Genomic DNA, 6,000 nt, shown 5'->3' with positions numbered 1-6,000 from the left:
TCTACCCTTATGACCTAATCTTTCAACAACTACCACATTCTGAAACCATCACATTAAGGGTTAGAATCCCAACATGTGAATTCTGGGGAGACACAAATATTCAGTCCATTGCAGTATCTTTGTGTTTTAAGTTCGTGTGGAGTCTTTTTCTATTACAAGTGTGTCCATCTCAGTCACAAAGCTCTACAGAGACCCACCACTCCCCTCTGCTCCCAGGTCCTGTGGTGAGGTCTGTTTCCTCATGCTGGGATCTTTCTGACTTATGGTGACATGTCTCTCAGCTGCCCCACTTTTCCTCACTCCACCTGGAGTCATTGCACAGATGACATGTCAGTGTATGTCTGAGGCCCAATTACGGACATAGTGCTTTGTTTCTCAGGGAGCTCTCCAACATTATAAAAACCAGTAGCCACAGAGAAATGCTTAATGATGGGGCATTGCCTCCCTCACACACTAGCCACTCCCCTTCTACAGTCCAGCCCATTCACCACTTTGTAGTAACAAGGATCTCATTGAGGGTACATTAGTGTCTTTTGTTGCTGATCAACTTTTTTACAAATAAAAAAAGTCTCATTTCAGAAAACATGCTGAATTAGGAAGAAGCGGAAAGAAGTGCAATGGATAAGCAAATCACAATCCTCAGGGCTCAACAAGGCATTCTTTCATTGATCACTAATCACTCTGGGGTTCGCCTGACTCTAGTGATCAACATAGCTCCCTAGTCTTGAAGTTCTTCAACCACAGTCAAAGCTGTTTGACCTGCACATGACAAGCAGATTGATTTCTGGATCCTTATATCATATAAAACATCACTGTCCCTTGTGGCTGGGTTCACTGTCACCCCATGCCTTTTGGAACCGTACTTTTCCCATGAGAAACACCAGCCTCGAGTTCTTCATAGCAAGAGTCTTACCTTGATTTTTTTTCTCCCTCCCTTTTTGGTTGCAGAAGCCCTGAGTCTCAGCCTCAATAGCACGTTGCCTTGTTATGGGGTGATATACTTTGTTACTGCTGCTACACTTCATCACATGGTCTGAATGCCTGGACCACAACCTATGAGCTGCCCTCCCTGCTCTGGAAGGCAACCATCTCTTGGTGGAGAGGAACACTCTCCTACTGACTACCTGCCAATGTTAGGCTTTGATCCAGGGCCTACAGTGCCCACATACCTGTACCTGTACTCCCTCTCTTCACCTGTCTTAATACCTGTATTTACTCTACTAACCAATCTTACTAGAGTTAACTTTCCAGATTCTAGTCTCTTCTGTACCAACCTGCCCACTGCCACCCGAACTCTATATACTCTGGGAAAAAAAAGAAATCAATTGGGTTGAATTTCTCAAACCCAATCCCTCAGCTCCACTCCATACTTATAACATCCAGACATAGAAGCCCTTAGCAAATATAGCATATTCTGACTCATATTGTCCTTTCTTTTATGGCAAGTATTTTATATACATGTAATTATTTGATTATAGACATACACTAATATTTTTCTCTACATTTAAATTATAAGCTCCTGGCTGGGCACAGTGGCTCACACCTATAATCCCAATACTTTGGGAGGCCAAGGTGAGCAGATCACTTCAGCTCAGGAGTTCAATACCAGCCTGACCAACATGGTGACACTCTGTCTCTACTAAAACTACAAAAATTAGCTGGGCATGGCATGAACACAAGAATCACTTGAGCCTGAGAGGCGGGAGGCTGCAGTAAGGTGAGACTGCACCACTGCACTCCAGCCTCCGCGATAGAGCGAGACTCTGACTCAAAAAATAAAAAATAAAAAATTATAAGCTCCTTAGAGGCAAACATATACTTAGCACAGTCCCTTATTAAAAGTAGTTGTGCAGAGAAGTATGCTAAATTGAATTTAATCGCTTATGAGATTAACTTCTGTACCTGCATTCTGTAGTGTAATTTCTCAGCTTACTGCCTCTTTCATCTTTTCACAAATATTTACTGAGGGCCTGTTACATTCTGGTAATCTTCCAGGGGTTAACTTTTCAAAGTCAAAGAGACTGGGCGTGGTGGCTCATGCCTGTAACCCCAGCACTTTGGAGGCTGGGGCAAGTGGATTGCTTGAGCTCAGGAGTTCGAGACCAGCCTGGGCAATATGGTGAAATCCCGTCTCTACCCAAAATACAATTAATTACTCAGGTGTGGTGGCACACACTGGTGGTCCCAGCTACTCTGGAGGCTGAGGTTGGAGAATTGCTTGAGCCAGGAGAAGGGGGTTGCAGTGAGCCAAGATGGCACCACTGCACACCAGCCTGAGTGACAGGAGGGAAACCCTGTCTCAAAAAAAAAAAAAAAAGAGTCAGTAGAACAGATTCCTTCACAGATACTATATTGCAGGGGAGTTCAACAATAACTAAATTAAAAAATATAAATGTCATGAGGGTAAAAAAGTTGGGGAAATGAATGGAGAAAGATGAAGTGTGGTGTTTACATGAAGCAGCACTTGAACATTTTCCCTCTTTTATAGGATAAGCTTCTGGAGGTCTCCATTTTGTTTGCTATTCCTTCTATTTCATTTTAAATGTTTGAACAGCATAGGCTACTAATGGACTTTAGGCTTTTAGCAAATACTTTTTGAAATTGTTATGTAAATATATCAGACTTTCAAAAACCTCCTACTTCTTAATTTTTATCCTTTACACATTAAAAATGGAAAAAATAAAATAAAACAAATGGATTTTAGTAGATACAGTATATTATCAAATTAGTTTTCTTTTTAACAGCCCTCTGGCTTCAACATTTTCATGAACATCATTTATTTAACAGACAAGACCTATAATCCTTTCTAGTTTCAACAGCAGTTTCTGATTGACAGTAGCAAACTGTATTCACTTATTATTTTTCCCAAACCCAAACCCCACTGCCCTGATGCTTAGCTGGCTGACATCCCTGAAAATCTTTGGTGATAATCACTAGAAGAATTAGTAGAAACAGGGAGGCTCTTTGGAGCTACCTTGTGTGCTAACCTGGCGCAGGCACTAGGACCGCCCAGGAGCCGATAGGCAGCGACGCTTCACAGCCCGTCAGAGGGACTGAGCCGCCTTTGCTGTTACACAGGAAGAGAGCAGGCAGCATCAGTATCGGCTCAGCATCCTTCCCCTTTCTGTTCGATTAGAAGGTATTTACTTGCTATTTATCACTCAGACTTTGAATACTGTCATGTGCCTTTAGTGTTCCCTTAAAATGATGCTCTGAAATGCCGTCCAGCACCTATTGGGTTACTATATTATTTTATGTTAATTCCCACAGCTGATCGAAGCAACAGTGCCATAAAGAAATGGGCTAGATATTTCCAGAGGCTGCAATCTGGAGGCATTTGGAGATGTGAGTACGTTGGTCACAGATCTCTAATGTGTTGGCTGTCTTAGTCGTGTCTCTTGACCTTCCTCTTCTTCGTTGAAAGAGCCAATGTGAGATGCTATCTGCATAAAAAAATCATTCATAAAGCAAATGCAATTAGATGGTGACAGAAACCACTAATGATGGGCCTGAAACTCTACTTTGGAGTGGCTGTGGTTTCCTCTTCCAGCCTGTGGGTTTGCAAGAGAAGCTGGGTTTGCAACTGAGTTTGGATGGGAAAGAGATTATGCTCAGGGCTGTAGACTGCATGCTTGGATTCTGCTTTCTGTTTTCAAAGCTCAAAGACTGTCCTTTCTAATCATTGCCATGGTGCAGTGTAGGAGTCCTTTTATGCTTTCTTTATTTCTGCAAATACTCCTATCATAGATGTGGACTGCCAGAAAACTATGAAGCCATTTGGTGCCTCACAGTGTAAAGCCACTGAAGAGAAATCTAGTTTGCCTTTTCTTAACAATATACCATACACTTTTTCCTGACTCAATACCACAGCTAGTAGATGGCACACAGCAGCATTAAAAAGCAATGCTAATCTAAGATTCGTTTTTCCTTTTCAAAAATAATCTTGATTAGGCGTGATAAGGGAGTAGTTTGCTGTTAGAAAACCCAATGATTATGATTCTATGGCAGACATGGAAAATTCTTTTTGAGTATTTTACAAATCAATTGAAGGTGCTTTTTAAGAGCCTTGGCGCCAATTTTATGCATTCAAGTCTCTTTTAAAAGTTTAAAGCCTTCCCAAACTGTTAGATGTGGTTTTGACCACAGTAATTAGTTTAAATTTATATATATTATGCCAAAATGTAATAGGTAAATGTATTCATAAATGAACAAAATATTAAGTTCTGCTAGTGGTCAGTTCATGAAAAATTGTAAGATAAACAGTACCCTCAAAATTTATTTCAGGAAAGAAAACATTTAACTAAGACACAATGCAAGGCATCAACATGAAAAGTGTGGCTTGAATGACAAGCATTTGTTAAAGAATTTTTAAAATACTTTTAATGGTTCAAAAAGGTATATGTTTAAGTTTCTTATATTTAATATATTGAAACACCCTAAATGTGATTTCAAAATGCTTAGGTATCAAATTTTTGAAAATGTGCCTATAGTTCCCTTAAAACTCTTTATTTGGTAAACAAAAGAGGGGCAGAGGATATGAGGGAGAAAGAGACAAAGTTTTGCTTTACTGGTATTTTATATTTTGAATATTCTGATATAATATTTACTATATAAGTATGACACCTATACTTTTTAAATGTAAGTAAAATTACAAATGATTGTAATCATTAATTTGCAATATCTTTAGCAAATGAAAAGAAATATATTAAAAAACATGTTTATATTGCTATATAACATTTCTTAGGCAGAGAAAGTCATTTTTTATAGACAATGACTTGCTTCTGAAGGAAGTTAGGGAAATTAGATTTGGGGCAGTAATAAACTTTCGTTAGTTTCTGAGGCAAAGTAATTTTTTAAACTTATTTTTGCATTGGTGCACCTACAATTTATTTTCAAGTTTGTGTATATTACATATCTTCATAAACTTTGTGTTACTAAAGTTTTCTCCTTTCTCTTTTAAAAATACTTCCTATACTCCAAGTCTGTGAAGATGACTCAATTTTTCAAATTAAAACTTAGTTTTGAAAATTTTTACCCATCATATAATGATTTGCAGCCTTAAACTTCGGTTTCATGTCTATAAAGATTCATTGAATTCAATGATGACAGGGGGAAAATCCCAAGAATGTATGTTTTTATTCAGAATTTGACAGACACACTTTTCAGAACATGAATTTTGAACTTTCTTCCTGAATTTAGGTCCTAAAATTAAGTCCACTGGCTTGACCTAGTCAAATGAACACAGTTGGCACAGTACTTAGCAGAAGTTCAGAATTACTAGCAAACAAATGGGACTTAAGCTAAGAAATAAAATGTAAAGGCTAAAACAAATTTGTTAGAATGTGAAAGTATTCTTTCACTGACACTCGTTGACAATTTGTCAATGAGTTTGATGCCTGAGGATATCCCAAGGCCTTGAAAAGTCGTGCAGCCCAAGAGATTCAGGTGGATATCAATATTATATAGATTTACTGGCTAGTGTTAAGGTAGACATTTCTAACAGATGGATTTTAACATGCATATTTTTAGCTAAAAGAGTTCCAATAAATAGTAAATCTCATTCCACCAATTTCACCAACAGCAGTCCTTTTCCATCCGCAAAGACAGACAATATTCCCTAATAGAAACTTTTTCATGAATAGAATACTTAGAAAGACATTTCTAAAAGACAGCTTTTACATTATTTCTACATAGGAAAATATAGCATTTACAGGTCTAAGCCATCCAGAAGAAGCTAACATAAAGGAAGAAGTTATCAGTAAAATTATTCTGGTATTGCAGTTTGCTTAAAAAAAGTTTTTTTCTGAGCATCTGTATAAGCAGGAAAACATATCTCCTAGTAGAAACCACAGAAAAATGCAATAAGGCATCCAGGGACAAATGGTAGGCCAGTGGGAGACAGTGTTTACTGAATGGATGAAAAAAAGAAATGCAGAAGAATAACAAACGATCCTTTTTTATTTGTCATGAAAGATAATTGCAGTTCTAATATGAGTTTTT

At 38.1% G+C, this 6,000-nt stretch overlaps 1 protein-coding gene across 1 annotated transcript in view; it reads left to right on the top strand.

Moving 5' to 3' along the window:
• The first annotated feature begins 3,055 nt into the window (after positions 1 to 3,055).
• Positions 3,056 to 6,000, top strand: part of LOC105477108 (RAB27B, member RAS oncogene family) — a 166,409-nt gene continuing 163,464 nt past the window's right edge. Inside the window, exons 1-2 of the mRNA XM_011733494.3 lie at positions 3,056 to 3,139; positions 3,271 to 3,345. The gene's annotated coding sequence lies outside the window, so the exon portion shown is untranslated. The remainder of the gene's footprint in view (positions 3,140 to 3,270; positions 3,346 to 6,000) is intronic.

Source organism: Macaca nemestrina, chromosome 19, assembly GCF_043159975.1.
Source record: "Macaca nemestrina isolate mMacNem1 chromosome 19, mMacNem.hap1, whole genome shotgun sequence".
In the NCBI taxonomy this organism is placed as follows: Eukaryota; Metazoa; Chordata; class Mammalia; order Primates; family Cercopithecidae; genus Macaca; species Macaca nemestrina.
This window is presented reverse-complemented; position numbering and strand designations above follow the sequence as displayed.